This window comes from Sorex araneus, chromosome 1, assembly GCF_027595985.1.
Source record: "Sorex araneus isolate mSorAra2 chromosome 1, mSorAra2.pri, whole genome shotgun sequence".
NCBI classification, from domain to species: Eukaryota; Metazoa; Chordata; class Mammalia; order Eulipotyphla; family Soricidae; genus Sorex; species Sorex araneus.
In genome coordinates this window covers 294637244-294655674 of record NC_073302.1, presented here as the reverse complement: position 1 = coordinate 294655674, position 18431 = coordinate 294637244, and positions in this window count along the sequence as shown.

The following is an 18431-nucleotide window of genomic DNA, read 5'->3' as shown; positions in this document are numbered from 1 at the left end:
GGATGACAGTGATACAGTGATACTCCAATACACAACTACGTGTTTAATGTGAGCCCCATTTAATCCAGAAGGTATTTTTTACAGAGAAAATAAATTCTAAAGTTATAGTAAACCACAAAAATTGATCGACAATTCAGTCACAAAACAGAATAACTAAGCTTTAAGTAGCATGCATCTTGATTTCAAGATACATTAAAAATATACAATAATCAAAACAGTATGCCATCTGCATGCTGTTTAAAGACAAAAATATAGATGATAAAAACAATAGAAAACCCAGAATAAAATTCACAATTCTGCAGTCTTATGATTTTTAACACTCATGTATCTTTTAAAGATGGTATGTTTTGATAAGTGTGTTATTGTGTGATATTATCTTGAATGTATGACATTGAATGTAATCACACAAAACTAAAATAGAATCTTAAAACTAGAATCATAAATAGGATATATTGTGACCTCCGCCATATGTGGTGCCTATTATTGACTCATTAAGTGATGTGACTCTATACAATGGAGAAAAGGTAGATTTTCTTCCAGAAATAATACTGCAAAAACTGGAAAACTGCAGGCAAAAGACTTAAATGATCATCTCATGTTCTTCTAGGAGTTTATGGTTTCAGATCTTATAATCGTTTTAGAATTCTTTCATCTAAATCTTTGCGAAGGACATACATCTCTCATTAAGAATTGTAAAATATCTCAAAGAAATATTTTGATATGCAATGAGTTTATTTATGAGTAACTGAAAAATAAGGCAAGTCTAAGCAGTAAACATCTAAAAATGTATACTTAATCTGACTTTTCCTCATAAACTCTGGGGGCGAGGATAATAATACAGCATATAGGGCATTTTCCTGGCACACGGCTGGCCTGGGTTCAATCCCCAGCATCCCATATGGTCCCCTGAGAACCAGAAGGAATGATTCCTGAGGTCAGAGCCAGGAGTAACCCCTAAGCATCACCAGGTGTGACCCAAAAAAGGAAAAAAGGAAAAAAAACACTGCTATAAGGCTTACGCACTTAAATGAAAGACTAGGCTACATAGGTTATAAAATTCAGAAACATAAATCTTAGTGTACAAGAGCAAGAAAATTCCAGAGAATGGGAATAGTTCATCAGCCAGGTGGAGACCTGGATATTCATTGGACAGGGTTAAATTGAGACAGTTGAGTCTAAGATTTAAAAACAAAGAGAACTTAAAAATATTTAGATTAAGGATTTTAAGTTCAAAACTAAAAAAAATAAAATTATGATCAAATAAGTTATTTTTGTGTCCTTTAAAACAATTTAAAGTTAATATAGACTTTGGAAGGAGATTTGGAAAATAAATTACAGATAAATACTCAGATTATTTGGTAAGTGAAAATTAGGCATATAACTTCTACCTATTAATTAACTACCGAAATTTAAAAAATTAGAGTAGAAACTTATGGAATGCTAGTGTTCATCTTACCGAAAATAATAATATTATTTTATGAAGATCAAGGAAGCGTGTGTTCATCTATGCTTAATTCCATTATGGGAAAATAAAGGAGGAAAAGTCATGTGTCTTCCTTTCATTACATTCTGTTAATATGAAAACAGAAAAAAAAGGTTTTACATAAAAGCATAAATATGTATCAGGAGAAATGGTCAAAATGTAATAAAATTTGTGGCTGTATAAAATGGAAATTCAGGACTGTTTTAATTGTTCTTTAATTTTGCACATAAGACATATATAACTTCCACTCCTTCGACTCCTATAAAACCTTATGAAATACAAATAAGAACTGAGGGTATGAGGATATGTGAAATAAGGCAGAGACAGTATGACAGACACAGGATGATCTAACACATCTACGATACGAAGAGGAACCAATCAAGTATCTGGGCAATATCCGTGAAAATAATCCTCGAGGCCCGCCTCCTTCAGCAGTGGCCGTGTTGACTCCGCCCTGCTCCACAAATCCAGGGCCAATTCCCTGAGGAGATACATGCCAAGCAGCTAAAATTCATGGAAATACCGTTCCACCCACACCCCCAGCGGAAAACTACCAGGTGCCCAGGGAGGCGGGCAGACTGCATACCCAGCCCGAAGGCACACCCACTCCCCACGGCTGCAGCCTCACCAACAGCTCAACTCCACCACTTCACTAATATTTTCTGCAGAGGCCAAACTTTCCATTATTTCAGGGACCCTGACGTCCACACAAGAGCTCTTAGAATCAGTAAATCCTGAGACGAGGGCTTACCCTCATGATGGGATATAACAATTTTCACATCAAAAGTGACTTTGTGTATTTATTGATTTTTATATTGGAGCTTTGTTACCTAATCAATTTCAATTCTAGAATTGCATCAACAGTTGTGGCTCTTTTCTACATTAGAATAGATTTTTTAAAATAAAAATATAAAAATACTTAAACAGTAAAGCACTATTGCACTGCACTGTCATCCCATTGTTCATTGATTTGTTCGAGCGGGCACCAGCAGCGTCTCCATTGTGAGACTTGTTACTGTTTTTGGCATATCAAATACACCACGGGGATCTTGCCAGGCTCTGCCTTGTGACATACTCTCAGTAGCTTGCCAGGCTTTCGGAGAGGGACGGAGGAATCAAACCCTGAAGGCAAAAGCCCTAGCTGCTGAACTGTAAAAATAATTAAAAATTTAAAAATTAAAAAAAAAATAAACCTCGGATAGAAGAACACTGACCTGAGAGTTGCAGGTTTTGTGATGGGGGAATGGGAACAAACAGCCTAATCGAATTAACACAGGAATGTAGGTGGTGAATCTTGAACACAAGGGTGATGCTTAGGAAGCAAAGGCTGTAAACTAAAACCATAATTTTCAGTTTACAAATAAATGGGAGAGGGGAAGGAAGGAATGTTGGACTTTAGGTATGGAACAAGATAGTCACAAGCATTTTATTGGGAGTGGGGATGGTGTATAGCAACTTGTACATCAATATCCTAAACTTGAACACTATTACTTAAACTCTAATTGATCGAGTCTTTAAACAAATAGGATCATGCCTCTGCATTAATGTAGAGCTATCATAACAGAATAGCACAGTCTTGGTGGCTTAAATACAAGATATTCTCAAAGACCTAGAGAGACTCAACAAACCAAGACTTGTTCAGATTGGTTCAATGCAGGGCTGGAAATGAGTTTCTCTTCTCAACTTTTACCGACAGCCACTTCCCCGCTGTTCTCATGCTCGACTCTCTGTGTGGACACGTCTCATGTTCTTCCTCATTTTAGAACTTAGGGTCTCAACATATAAATTTTTTAAGAAAAAAATCTGTTCATAACAAACTCCTATCTCTAAGTGTTTGTGTCACTCATGTATCCAAAGATGATGTTTGCAGCTAATAGCTATTCTAATTGTCCATTCCCCAAACTGTAGCAATTTTTATGTATGTTATTCCTATGAAATATTAATTTCTTTAGCATATGTCCTGTATAGTGCACTGTCTCACTTCCAGGGACTTCATTGAACGTTTACTCAAAAGATGTTTATATTTAAGGCATTTCAAAGGCTTTTCAGTGCTTTTGAGTTGAAGTCAACAAATTTTAAGAATAAGCAATAGATCAGCAAATCACGTCTCTTTATTTTCAAAAAGAAAATGGAAAATGCTATTTTCTATATGCACACTTGCTGCTAAAACCCAAATTGCCTATTTACTTCCTTATTAAGTTATATAATGGACATGTTTGATTAGTGGCTGTAAATGTTTTCAAAAGAACATGAAATTGATTGCAAAGTTCCCTCTCAAATTGAAGGTCAGCTACTAATGTTTGCTTCAAAAGAGAAAAAGAGTTTGCTACCTCCATTACCATACTTGACATATGGCTGAAAGCATGAGCTTTGGAGTTGAGATTCAATGTCTAGGTTCGAAACTTACTTTCCTTCCCAGAACTTGAGACTGTCATACAGACTGTCATAGAGTTTTACAAATATTAAGTAAAATACTAAATATAAAGTCCTTAGTGTCATACTAAGCAAGTGTTCAATAAATTCTGTTGGTCTATGGACTTTATTTGTGGCAGTTGCTTCATTCATGACTTGGGATTTTATCAAAGTGAATCTTTTCTAATTGTTCTTATAAGTTGCCCTGCAAATTGGTTGCTTTCAGTATGCAGAGTCAGAATTGTGGCTGTTCCTTTAGGCTGTTACTATAGCCCAAAGATTTAAGTGACATTTCTGAGAGAAATCAGTCCAACAAAGTCAATAAAATTTTCTGTTAAGAACTATAAATTTATTAAAAACTAAGAGAGCCATTTGCATTACAACCATTGTTTGGTTAAATTGCTTTTAAATAAATTACTGAATGAATGAGTGAATGTATACATAAATATTACAAGATGATCTTAATTCATGATCAATTAGTATTAATTATATAAAGACATGATTCCATATATAAATAAGTATTGCATCCTAAAAATTCTTGGACGTACATTTTTTTAATAAGTATGAATTCCCCTGGCAGCAATTCACACCATAATGTACATGTGACACCATCTTTTCTCATTTTTTTTAAATATTTATCACTTCTGATGATGATAAAAACTATATGGTGCATACAATACTAAATTTATTTTAAGAAAAGAATAAATTTACCTGTAGAACTTAGTATGCTCTTTAGAGAAATTATAATTGTTCTCAAATGGTTTAAATACTTAGAAATAATTTTAACAAAGGAGGTAAAAGACCTATATAATGAAAAGCATAAAACAGTTAAAAGTCAGAGGGAAATGTTAAAATATGAAAAAACATTTACGTGCATGGATATAGAGAATAAATAGTGACAATGTGCACTGAGTGAAATGTGATATATTTATATGAATATATATTTAATGTAATTCAAAAATAAGTACAATGATTTTTTAAGGAACTGGAACAGAAATTATTAAGGTTTCTATGATACGTAAAGAATTGCTATGGCAATTCTTCAGAAGAAAAAGAAAAATGGAAACATCATGTTATCTGACTTAAAATTTAGCCATAAGCAACAATAATTAAGCTAAGACACGATTTAGGTATTTTTCCTGCATCTGTGCAAATAAGAAAATAAAATTAATGAACAGACAAAACAAAATAAAAAGGCAAAAAAGTGGACATTATTAAAATAGCATAAAAGGTGTCATGAGGAGAGAGCAGATGGGAAAGCTAAGGATTCAGAAAGGAATGATGGCTTAAAAGAAACTGGGAAGTTAGCTAGAACATAATACATATTTAAAATTTAGAATCTGTGACTTGTCTGTGCTCTCACTTCTTCCTAGATGGGCACTTTATTGGGGAAGTTATTGTCTTACTACTTTATTCTAAAAAAAATGATACATAAATAGATATATTTTGAAAGGATACAAGAGTTCACTGTCACTGCTTTTCTTTGGCAGAAGACTTCCCCTATGTAATCTCAAAAAGAACAGGATGTCGCTGAATCATCCCAGGGCCAGGCAGAGAATTCTGGGCCCTTCTTGGAATGCGGGCTGGAAGATTTCCCTTCCTGTCCAAAGGCCCAGGAGCCAACCACACCGGGCATCCGACAGCAAAGAAAGAACCTAAGTCCACAACTGAACATCCTCCGGCTTCCCAGTCTCCACCTCCTTCCAGCCCCAGAGCCCCAGAGGACGCTGTTGCATACACAGCGGTGCAACACCTCCAAATTCCACAGCATGACAATCCACTAGGACCATAAAGAATTTGTTGGGAAAGTTGCCTAGAAGCCCACCAGGCTCCGTGAGCAGAAACAATAGCACAGGAAGTTCAACCAGCGCCACGCAGCTCAGGAGATCCTCAACGACTTCATTAACGCTGGCAGGAGATGGAACAGTAACCAAAAAATGACTTTTAGTGATCTGCTTTTGAAAATTATTGTTTTCTCTTTGTTGTAACAAGCAATATCAATTTCTGTGTGCCTGCTAAATTGGCCGGCTTGGGTGGCAGGTGGGGACATTGGAAGGTCACACGGGTGGTAGGATTCTTGTTGGGACACTGAGTGCCTGGAACAACTGTCCTACGAACAACATTGTAAATCACAAATAAAACTGTCATCATTTAAAAAAAAAAGAATTCTCAGTAAAGCTGTAGGCGATCGAGACCTGAAGAATAGAGGTAAGTAGATAAAGCCATTTTTCTTAACTTCCAGTTTGGCTTATTTCCTATTAATGTTGCTTTCTGTTTCCTTGCTTGACTTGCTTTCCTCCTGGCTGGAGGCTGCTGCGGTGCATGCACAGCGCTGTGTTAAGCCAGTTCTGGGCCATGTGAACAGAATGCTTGGGTTGGAGATGTTTCCACATTCGTCTTCTTCAGTGATAACTGCCTAATGAAAACATTTAGAAAGCACCGCTCTCACTGGATGACTTTCACCTGTGGCGGTGCCCAGATTACACATGAAAATCCTTCTCCTTTAAGTGAGAAGCTTCGCAGAGACAGGGCGCTAATCCAGAGTGACCCTTCCATGGCATTCTTTAATCATTGATGACAGCAAGTGAAATGGGACTGGACGCAGAGCAAATTGCTTCATTAGTAACATAGCCTTGGAAATTCTTGCAACTGTAACCTGCATCTCCTAATACATGGGCCATGAAATGTGATCATTTAACACTCACTATTTAGACTCATAGTGTCTGCTCAAGCCAGAGTTTTTTTGGGTTTCAGTAAATTGCTCATTAAAATGCAAAATAAACACATTCTCCTGATCTTACTATATTCAAACATAGTACACAGCAATGGCATAAAGAAGATTGCTTTTTAAACAATGGAAAGTTGACCAATATATTGAATTTTAGAAGGTATTCCCCTAAGAAGAATGCCAGAATAACCAACTGTGCTTTTTCATTTTGTGGATTAGAAGTCATAATCCAATCAGTATGGTATGAATTTTATTATTTTTAAACTGTCATTTGGTTAGCTTTAGCTGTATTTCACAACTACAAAAATGAGTGGCTCAATATTGTAACCATAAAATAGTTTTCAATATGTATCTTATTTTTTTTATGAAAGGGCCACACCCTATGGTGATCAGAGTTTACTTCTAATTCTGCAACCAGGGAACACCCCTCAGGGGCTCAAGAGATCAAATGGGGTGCTAGGAATAGAAGCCAGATCAGCCAGATGCAAGTCAAATATCCTACCCACTGTACTATCTCTTTAGCCTCTTCAATATATTTGTTTTTAAAACCAACAGGCAAGAATCTAGAATGCACACTCCGATGTTAACCACTATAAAAAGACACGCCACCACTGGAAAAGAGTTGTACATAGTGAATGATAGTGAATGAGAGTTTACAACTGAAAACATTTCTTGTGCTATGGTCTCAATGAGAAACTTCTAACAAGTATGTGTGAGTGTATATGTGTGAGTGTATATGTGTGTGTATATATATATATGCATCACAGAGTGTATATATATATACATATATATGTATATGTGTCACAGAGAGATACACAGTCACAAGGTCGCGATTGGGTTTCAGTTATATACTGTCCCAATAGTTGTCCCTTCACCAGTGTACATTTCCCACTACCAATGACCAATGTCCCTAGTTTCCTTCCCACCTACCTCGATGTGGCAGGCCAATTTTCTTCTCTCTCTGTCTGTCTCTGTCTGTTTCTATGTCTCTGTCTCTGTTTCTCTGTCTCTGCCTCTCTGTCTCTGTCTCTGTATCTCTCTTCTTTTGGGCATTATGGTTTGCAATGCAGATACTGCACGGTTATCACGTATATTCTTTAACCTGATTTCAACACTCAGTTCTTGGCCAGAGTAATCATTTTTAACTATTATTTTCATACTGGTTCTTTCTCTATCCTAACTGCCCCTAGCCTCACACACACTTAGTTTTTCCTTAGAAAGATTCTACTAGAAATGTAAAAATGTAGCAATGACTTTCACTAGTACAATAACTATGAATTATGTTAAACAAGTGCTTGGTCACATGATAAAATTCACTTCAAATGTTTTTCTAGGTATAGGAAAATATAGATAAGGAAAGAAAAAGAATATCTTTGATTAAATACTTCAATGCCTTTTCATTCATTTTAATAATATTTTAAACTGTAGGGCTAAACTAGTTTTAGGATTGGTCAAAAAGATAGTACAGGAGATATTGGGATAGTTTATAGTATATTGAGGCCATTTCATTTGTTATTCAAAGTAATTGTAGCACTGTCATCCCATTGCTCATCGATTTGCTCAAGCAGGCACCAGTAAGCTCTCCACTGTGAGGTTTGTTACTATTTTTGGCATATTGAATACACCACGGATAGCTTGCCAGGCTCTGCCATGCGGGCGAGATACTCTCAGTAGCTTGCCGGGCTCTCTGAGAGGGGCAGAGGAATTGAACCCCAAATGCCCTACACGCTGTACTATCGCTCCAGCCATGTCAAAGTAATTAGTAAGAATATTTAAAGAGCACTCATATGACCTGGAAATAAAATAACAGGTAATACTCGTGCCTTGCATGCCGTGTTACTTGAGTCCCCGCACTGCATATGCTGTATATGGTTCCCTATGCACTTCCCAGCAGAAATTCCTGAACATAGCACAAGGCTTACGCTAAGCACAGAAGGGTGCGGTGCAAAGCTCAGAAATAAAGAAACAAAAATAAAAAGCACTGACCCTGACTTACTGACTCATTCAACAAGCATTTTTTTCCAGTGTGATGTCATGTCTGACAATTATCAACCCACATTAAAAGAAGATACAAGGAAGGATTAATGAAAAATGGTTCATGTCACCATGTACAAATTCATTAAAAAAGATAAAATGTACTCTCATGAATCCATGCAGAGTAGGCTTGTTTTACAAGTCACTTCCATAAATAGAATAAATATATTCCTTTTGTAAATTGTCACAGTCTGTAGTTTAATTTCAAAATCTTTCATCAGTTTGTCAAATCCTTTCCAAACTAAAAAACTAAACTAAGTTAAACATTTTTAGTTTTATAAAATGAAATAAATAAAAAATAAAATATATAATCAACATTCATTTTGGGGGGGCCAAACTCTGTAGTGATGGACTGGACGATAGCACAGCAGGTAGGGCATTTGCCTTGCACGTGGCCGACCCAGATTCAATTCCTCCATCCCTTTCAGAGAGCCTGGAAAGCTACTGAGAGTATCCCACCCACACGGCAGAGCCTGGCAAGCTCCCCGTGGCATATTCAATATGCCAAAAACAGTAACAACAAGTCTCACAATGGAGATGTTACTGGTGCCCGCTCGAGCAAATCGATGAACGACAGAATGACAGTGCTAAAGTGCTAAAATGAAATAAATAAAAAATAAAATATATAATCGACAAATTCAGTTCAGGGGCCAAACCCGTTGTGATGAGAGCTTTCCTCTGATTCTTACCCAGGGAACACACATGCAGATCTCCGGAGACCACATAGGGTGCCAGAGATAGAAACCAGGTTTATATTAAAAAATAACAAATAAATAAATAAAATCTAAATAGCAACATCCTAGCATCTCATTTATCTCTATCTCAGGAGTTAGAATAATATTGTAGTTATGGGGGGGGAAAAGAGAATATTTGAGTTTAGCAATTTAGGTATTTGCCAAGTTGACCTAATCCGAAATTACATCAATATTTAAAGTTAGCTCTTCTTTGTGACTTTTAAAAGTCTCCCAATATAACAAACTTCACAATGTCCACTTGAGTCTGGTTCTTTGTATGAAGAAGTTCATTCTTCCACAGTGTGTATTACTGGTTCTCTGTGTAATTGAGAAACTACATGTGCATAACTAAGCCATGGCTGAGAATTTGTGTATCCAGAATAGGAACTTCCTATTTTTGTCCCGAGAACCATATTCTCCCTGCTAATGTGCCAACCATTGATCTATGAAGGTGTAGCTCAATGGTTCTATTTAATGTAATGGTTACATTTATAAAAGCAAGGTTTAGTTGGAATCAATAAAGTACACAGGATGAAATTATCAGCCTATGAGTTCCAAAGGAGGGAGTAAAATAGATGAGAAAGTGCAGTGAACACTCTGTTTGAACACCTCTTCCACTACTAATAATTCCATCACCTTGGGTGTACTGCTTCACAATGAAGAGTCTCTAAGAGTTCATCTTCAAGAGGGAAGTAATGACAAGGGTTCAAAAAGCATTGATAATTACATTAGAAGATACCCCACATATGTGAATTTCATTTTTAGCACTGAATCCCTAATAAATATGCATACCCCTAACCATGACTATGTAAAGAAAATGAATACTTATGTTATACTTTTAATTCTATCATTAAAAAGTTAAAGAAACTTTTTATCATTTTATTTCCAATGTTTAAGAACATTTATTCATCTAATTTGTGGGGAGTGGTGAGTGGGTATATCCCAAGAGGTGCTCAAGGCTTACTCCTACGACAGACCTAGCAATCGTTCCTGGTGGGCTTAGGAAACCACAGTGGGTCCAGGGATAGAATCCAGCTCAGACACTCACAAATGCTCTCTGCTCTGCTATCACTCAGGCCGCAAAAAATGTTCATACATTTTGAACATCCTCTGTAAATGACACCTAGGTATTTAGAAAATTATTTGCATGAAACTCATTTTTGATTCTTGTTAAAATCGGATTAACTGACATGAAGTTTAGTGTATACTTAGGGGGAGAAATCACCTGCTATCAGGAATGAGCAGTTTATTTTTTAACCTCTATTATAGTCTCCTTATTATGTGTTTTTAAAAAGTACTGGAATTTTATTGAAATATGTTTGAAGTCCAAATACTGCAGTTTTGCCAACAGTTTCTTCAGTGTATTTTGTAGATTCTGGTCTAATCTCAAGGTCTTTGATGTATTTCAAACTGATTTTTGTGTAAGAGATGACATTTGATCTAGCTTCAAGTTTTAACATGCGGTTCTTACAGTTTCTCCAGCATCATTTGCTAAACTGTACTCCACTTTCTATAATCAGCTCCATCATACTCTTACTCACAAATTCAGATAAAGAGTTAATAGACAAGATATATAAAGTACTCACAAAGATCAGTAACCAACAAGAAACCCTGAAGCCTATGCAAAAAAAAAAATGGAGAGAATACAGCTGGTAGGGGCATTTGACTTGCATGTGAATGACCCAAGTTCTGTCCCCAGAACCCATAGAGTCCCCAGAGTCCAACCAGGAGTGATCCCTGAGTGCAGAGCCTGGAGTAAGCCCTCAGTCCTGCTAGGGCTAGGTGATGCCCAAAGATGTTCCTCTTCCCAACAACAGTAACTAAAAATGAGTAGAGTAAATAAACACTCTTGTCTGAGGAGCACCGATCACAAATAGTTACATGACAAAGTGCTCCAAGTCATTTATCAATGAAATCCAAATCAGGGGAAGAGTAAGCTATCACCTTATAACTGAATGTCATATGTAAGGATGTGGTGAAAAGGGAATTATTACCTATTGCCTCTGGTAATGCCATCTGGTTCAATCCTTGTGCAAAATGGTAGGGAAAGTTCTCTGCAAAGCATTGAGCGGCTATATGACCCAGAAATTCCACTTCTTGGCCTCTGCCTCAGGACATTGATACATTGATAAGGACATATGCACCCCATTATTTATTTCAGCAGTAAGCACAATAGCTAGGATTTGTAATCAGTCTAAAAGCCTGATGACAAACAAGAAAATAACAAAGATATGGTATAGATATACCTATACGTATGAACATTATGCAGCTGCAACAAATGATGAAATCACACAATTTCCTGCAACTTGTATGGAAGTGGCTAATATCATGTTGAGACAAAAAGGTCAGAAGAAGGAAAAATCATCAGATGACCTTACATATCTGTGGTATATCAAATAATAAGACAAGCTATCAAAGCAGGCATATCCAGAATAAACTGGACCCTAAATTATAGAAATGGAGAGGACAGGGAAGGAAAAAATTCAAGAGGAGGGGGGCTGGAGCAATAGCACAGCGGGTAGGGTGTTTGCCTTGCACACGGCCGACCCAGGTTCGATTCCCAGCATCCCATATGGTCCCCCGAGTACCACCAGAAGTGATTCCTGAGTGTATGAGCCAGGAGTAACCACTATGCATCACTGGGTGTGACCCCCCAAATAAAAGCAAAAAAAAAAATTAAGAGGGGAATTAAGAACAGGTAGAAGGAAGTAACAGAGACAAGGACCAAGGATCTCTGATGTGTAAGTGGTATGTAGATGTGGAATATGTGTATATATTAGCCACAGAGGTAGCACTGTATGTTTTAGACCCAAATTACAACGCCAAACTTAAAAATCTACCTGACAAGGATTGAGGTCGGGATGTGGAAGGAAACACCGGGACATTAGGGGCAGGAAATTCACACCTTAGTGGTCAGGCAAGTGTTGGTCCATTGTATGCCTAAATCTCTATAGTAAACAAGTTTATAAATCATGTTTCCCAAATAGCAAAATTAATTAATAACTCTTAAAAATAATAAATAACATATGTCTAAAAATCACTAGTAACATATTTTATTTCTCATTTGTAGTTATGCAGTTTTTGTTTTTTTAAATTTTTATTTTATTTCTTTAAGATTTTTTTAAAAAATCAATGTGAGGTAGATCCTTACAAAGCTGTTCATGATTAGGTTTCAGTCACACAGTGTTCTAACGCCCGTTCCTCCATCAGTGTCCTTTTCCCAGCACCAGTGTCCCTGGTTTCCCCCACCTGAACACCCCCCTACCCGAAATACTTAGGCAGTTTAAAAAAAAAAAACAGTGGAAGCGATAATTATTAAGATCTAGTTTAGAACTGTTACCTTTTCTTCATAACATATCTTTTATTTTTGCTATTTTCCGGTGCCTATAATGAAATAAGTGAAACTTTAAAAGCACTTTCTGAACGAAAAGGACAGAATACATTCTGCTGCTTAGTAGCTGAATGTGGAATCTGTGGTTTATTTTTCTTGGTTTTTTTCCTTTTTTTTTTTTTTTGCCCAGCATATTATTTCACAGAAAACATGGAACTTAAACAGAAGAAAGAGTTAATGCTCCTTCCTGTGCATAGAAAAAAAATTAGTACTGAACTTCTACCAAGTATGGTGAAAGAGAGACACGTCTTTCTTGTGGCCTCTCTACTTCTGGCTAGGAAATGATCCAGACACCGAAGCTAGTAACCGCAATAGACCGTGATACGAGCCCGGCGAACAGGGCAAAGGAAACTGGGTGGATGCAATCTAAATCTCCGGGTCCTGATGAAATACATGAGCTTTCCCCAGTTTCCTGCTGAACATCTTGAATGTTAGAGCCTGACTTTGGGTCATTAAGTCATTCCTAATTGATTTTGTTCAGTCGCTACTGGGAATACTTCCATCTAAATCTAATATCAACTCACAGATTTGCCTGGACTTGGAGACTAAAACCCCCATAGTTAGGTGGGTGGCATTTGCTCAGTGGCCTTACGAGGGTGGTGATTTTCACAATCTGAGCTATTGTTCTCTGCAGCTTTTTGACACTTGAGCACAACATGGGTAAAAGTATCCCTTGCTGTTTCTTAGAAGACAGATCATACGTCAGCTGGTCTAGGAACATTTGGAAACACAGTCAGAGATACCAAGAAAACGCAGCTTATTGATTTCTCTTGGCTGTTTCTTGCCACTTTCCAGCAAGCCTTAAAGAGAGCTGACGACTGTGCGGGCTCCCTCACCCGCTGTGGGAGAGGCACTCTCTGTCCACGAGCAATTCTGCAAACACTCTAGTGAGCAGGAGCCTTTCGGTGCTGAGAGCGTGACGTGCTCCCCTTTCTGAAACTAGGGCAATTATCTTCCATCGCTCATAAATAGCAACCTCAGTAGGAAAAGCTCTGAGCCTGAGCTTTCCTGAGTCCTGCCATTAAAGAGCGCTGTGCCAGACAGCGGAGGTGAGTCTCTGAGCAAACTCAGTTCAGAGCTATCGCTTCCCACTCAAGCCCTTGTTTCACATGCTCAAAAGAATCATAATCAGAGAAGCAGAAGGAGGAAATTGTCAACATGTCAAGATATTGATAGATGCGGTGAGCTACGGAAGCAGTTACTGTTACTGATCACAAGAAACAATGCACTTGTGAGGGCTGGGTGAGGAAGTGCCCAGTCTGCAGGGACGGGATTCAGCAAAGAAAGGTCAGCCACAAACTTGAATTAAGGCTCAAGTCTACAGCACCGGCAGAAAAGGACTTGAGCTCCAGCAGGGGGAGGCGAATCTATGATGATAATCAGAAACCACAGTAAGGGTCAGCAAACCGCAGCAAGACTGCTCAGGTTTCCACTGAATGTGGAGACTCTGTCACTGTCCTACTGTGTCAGTGTCCATGTGCGGGGTGGAGGTGGGGGTTTGGAGGTGGTGGAGGAAGAGAGGGTTGAGGAATGAACATATTTAGAAACCATTAGTAGCACATAGCCCTTTAATGCTAAGACTTGTGATCAGCTGTCCAAGAAAAGAGCAAGTAACCTATAAGCCTCTTACTGTTTTGTGACAAAATTTAATTTTCTTAGAACCAATAAGCCTCGCATGCAAATAGTCATGTTTGCTCACCTCGGAAGTCACCCGAGTCACCAAACCGACAACCTAAGGAAGCAGATAAGTTTCAAAATGAAGAAGTTTATTTACTTTTTTATTTATTTACTTTTTCTTTTTGGATCACACCCAGCAATGCTCTGGGGTTACTCCCAGCTCTGCACTCAGGGAATTCTTCTGGTGCTGCTTGGGGGATCATAAGGTATGCCAGGGATTGAACCCAGTTCAGCCGTGTGCAAGGCAAATGCACTACCCACTGTAATCCAGCCCCACTAAAAAATTTTATGCCAAAAATAAAAAAATAAAAACCAAAAAACCTTTAGGAGTACCAGAACCAAGTAATCACAGAAGAAAACAACCATGGAGAGTGTTCCACCCAGTTCCCAGCAACACTGTGAACCAGAATATTACCTGGAAATTGTTCCCCAAATTTCTTAGCAATAGAACCCTAAAATGTCTGGCCCTCAAAGTCCTTACCAATAGAACCCTAAGCAGTCTGACTTGCTGGGCAGAGAACCACATTTCCCAGTGAGAGTTTGTAATGATGCTTGTCCTATCCCTTCCTATCAGTGTATCCTAGGAATGATGATAGGAAATGAGTTGACTTTGCATTTATGTATCATTGAACAAAACAAGAACCCATATATTTACCCCAATCAGGAACTGTTCATTGCTTGTTTTCTTAGAAATTGAAGAAGATAAATTGTAAATTGTGTATTCAAGCAGCCAAGACAGCCTTGCTTTTCTTAAGTGGGGACATTTCTAACTGGACCTTGACTTCCAAAAACATTTTTTCATTTGGTTTGAATCTCAATGAATCCATAGACTTATCTAATAGAATATAAGAAAAATAATGTCATTTGTGTCTGCTGTTAGAAAACTTCTTTATGCAATTTTCACATATATCTTCATTGCATGTTATTTTTTTAACCAGAAATGCACTGTGGCCAGTCAGTCAGTGGCTAGCTTTGCATGTAACTTGGAGAGGAACACACATGCACTGATAGAGCTGTGACAAGGGAGAAGCATGGATCCCTAAGAGATCATTAAAGAATGCTGCGGAAGCAACACATCTGCCTCAAGCAGACATTGACGCTTGCAAAACCCCACTACTTTCTGATAAACAATTTTATCACATCTCTAAAATTATATAGTTATCTTTCATCCGCATATAGTTTTTCATCTTCCCTCAATCTCCTTAGTTTCTAGAAGTTTTGATTCCAATTTTTGCTTAACTGTACCTTGAACTGTCATTCTTTTATCCATCAGTGATTTTCTACTCATAGACATTTCATGGAGAATTCTAGAAAGAAATGTTCTATCTTTTAAAATCAGAGCAGAGAAAAACACTGATTCAATTCTCTCTCGGTAATAGTCCCACATCTAATTTCTGGAGACTCTATCTTGTCATTAAGTTTAAGCATGGCTCATGAGTTATTCTCATTAAATTGTTCGTGAAGCAAAATTTGACCCAGGTGCTTTGTACAAGGTTGTTGGAATGTTAAAACCTAGCACAGGTCTACCCTCTGTGGAGTCTACTCTATGTCAAGCTGTACTTCCCACTAGTATTATATTCTTTCAGATTTTTAAAACATATTCTAGCTCCCTGAATTTAGTTTTGTTTTGAATATTACAAAATATTACCTTGTGAAATCATTATTGTATACAATACTAGTGGCTTTTAAATTCTTTAGAACCTATACATTGGCACAGTCTGTATCTAGGGCTTCAAAATAACTGCTTTAAACTAACTTTCAAACAGTCTTAATGGTAAATAATGGATTAAGAACATAGAATAATTATAGGAAGCAATGCTATTGACAATACTGTAACATATACAACAAAGATTATGTTTGCTGAATGCAAAGATATTCAAAATTCTATTCTAATTGCAATAGTACAACCAGATACAAAAATTAGTGTGAAGAAAAAAGAAAATATGCAAACTAGGATTTTTTAATAAGCAGGAGTCAAATAGAAAGTAATCATTTAAAATATAGTGGGGCTGAGAGATAGTAAAACAGTCAGGGCACCTGCGGTATGCTCCCAACCCAGGTTTAGATTCTGATACCATGTGGTCTCGTTAAAAATTAGCAGAACAGCCTTATGCTTCTCGGCACAGTTTCTGGCACATTCGGATCAATCAGCACTGCATTTTTGGGCTCTAGTGCTGAACCACTATCCCAGTGAGCTGGATATTGTCAGGTATGGTCCCCAGGTTCCCTGTGTACCAGCTGGGACTTCTCACACAAAAATCATTGTGTTCTAAAGCAATTGTTGTGGTCAAATTAACTAGAATGTGACCAGTTTAAATAGATTAAAACTTTTTTATGCTTGCATTAAGTAAAATGTAACATGTCTTAAAATACTAAAATACTGTGATGCTCAGGCACAAGTTCGAGTTCTTGTTTTCTAGCGGTTCTCTGAGCCCCGGTGGCATACGTTATTGGTATGCTTTACTGCATTCCTCAGATTGGTGGGACTAAGGATCTTTTTTCCTCCAAGAGACCAGGTGCTGTGGGCTCATTATTGGGGATGCACTATGCTGTGCTATAAGTGGAATTGACCTTAGGTAGCTGTGACTCAAATTTAGATGCTGGGGATCATGTAGTCGCTAGCAATTCTGTTTTGGTCATGACCTGGCCATAATAAGCAACAGTTTTGTCCTTGCTTTTCACGCAAATCAGGTGGGAACATTGAACAAAAAAAGTCTGGTCGAATTAATTCCATTGGGAAATGCTTGAAATTATGAAATGTTTCAAAGCAAACATTTAACTCCAAGTATGACCATTCAAAAATTGCTAACATTTGGAAGAGCTTCCGGAGACTTCTAGGGCTAATGACTGCGCTCAGCAAGATCAGGCCCCAAGATATATAATAAATCATAAGACATTTTTGCATAGATACCAAATGAAGCATGCAGTCCTCATAAACCTAAAGAAGTTTGCATTCAAAACCCTTTCACGCCAAGACAGGGGACTGAGAAAGATAAGTGCTGATAGCGCATGTATTATGGGCACAATTAGGGATAGAGTGATAAATCTTGTAGTAAAGGCTGACAAAATGAGTAATACCAGGAAAAAATAAGTTGTTTATTCTATTATAAGAATATTTTCCAGACTATTTTAATAAATTAAATTATTGCTATTATTATTTTGGTTTTGGGCCACACCTGGAGGTGGTGCTCAGCGCTTACTCCTATTCTTAGCTCAGAGATCACTCCTGGAAGGGCTGGGGAAACATCTGTAGTGTTTAGGAATACAATCGGGTCCACCTCATGCAAGCCTATGTGCTGTAAAATCACTTCGGCCCCCTTTTAGATATTTTAATGAAAATGTAATTCATAGTGAATCTTGTCTAATGGGATAAAGTGTGACACAATGAATAGTTATTCCAACCTTACCAAAAAAATGGAGCCTGACAGAGGAAAGGGACATGAAAAAAGCAATCCCATTCACAATCGTGCCCCAGAAAATCAGGTACCTCGGAATCAGCTTAACCAAGGAAGTAAAAGACCTTTACAAAGAAAACTACATAACGCTACTCCATGAAATCAAAGAGGACATGAGGAAATGGAAACATATACCCTGCTCGTGGATAGGGAGAATCAATGTTGTCAAAATTGCAATACTCCCTAAAGCATTATACAGATTCAATGCGATCCCTATAAATATACCCATGACATTCTTCAAAGAAATGGATCAAGCAATCCTAAAATTCATATGGAATAACAAACGTCCAAGGATAGCTAAAACAATTCTTGGGAAAAAGATGATGGGAGGCATCACCATCCCCAACCTCAAAATTTACTACAAAGCAGTAACAATTAAAACAGCATGGTACTGGAACAAAGGCAGAGCCGTAGACCAATGGAACAGGGTGGAATATCCCTACACACAACCCCAAATGTATGACCATCTAATCTTTGATAAGGGAGCAAGAGATGTGAAGTGGAGCAAGGAAAGCCT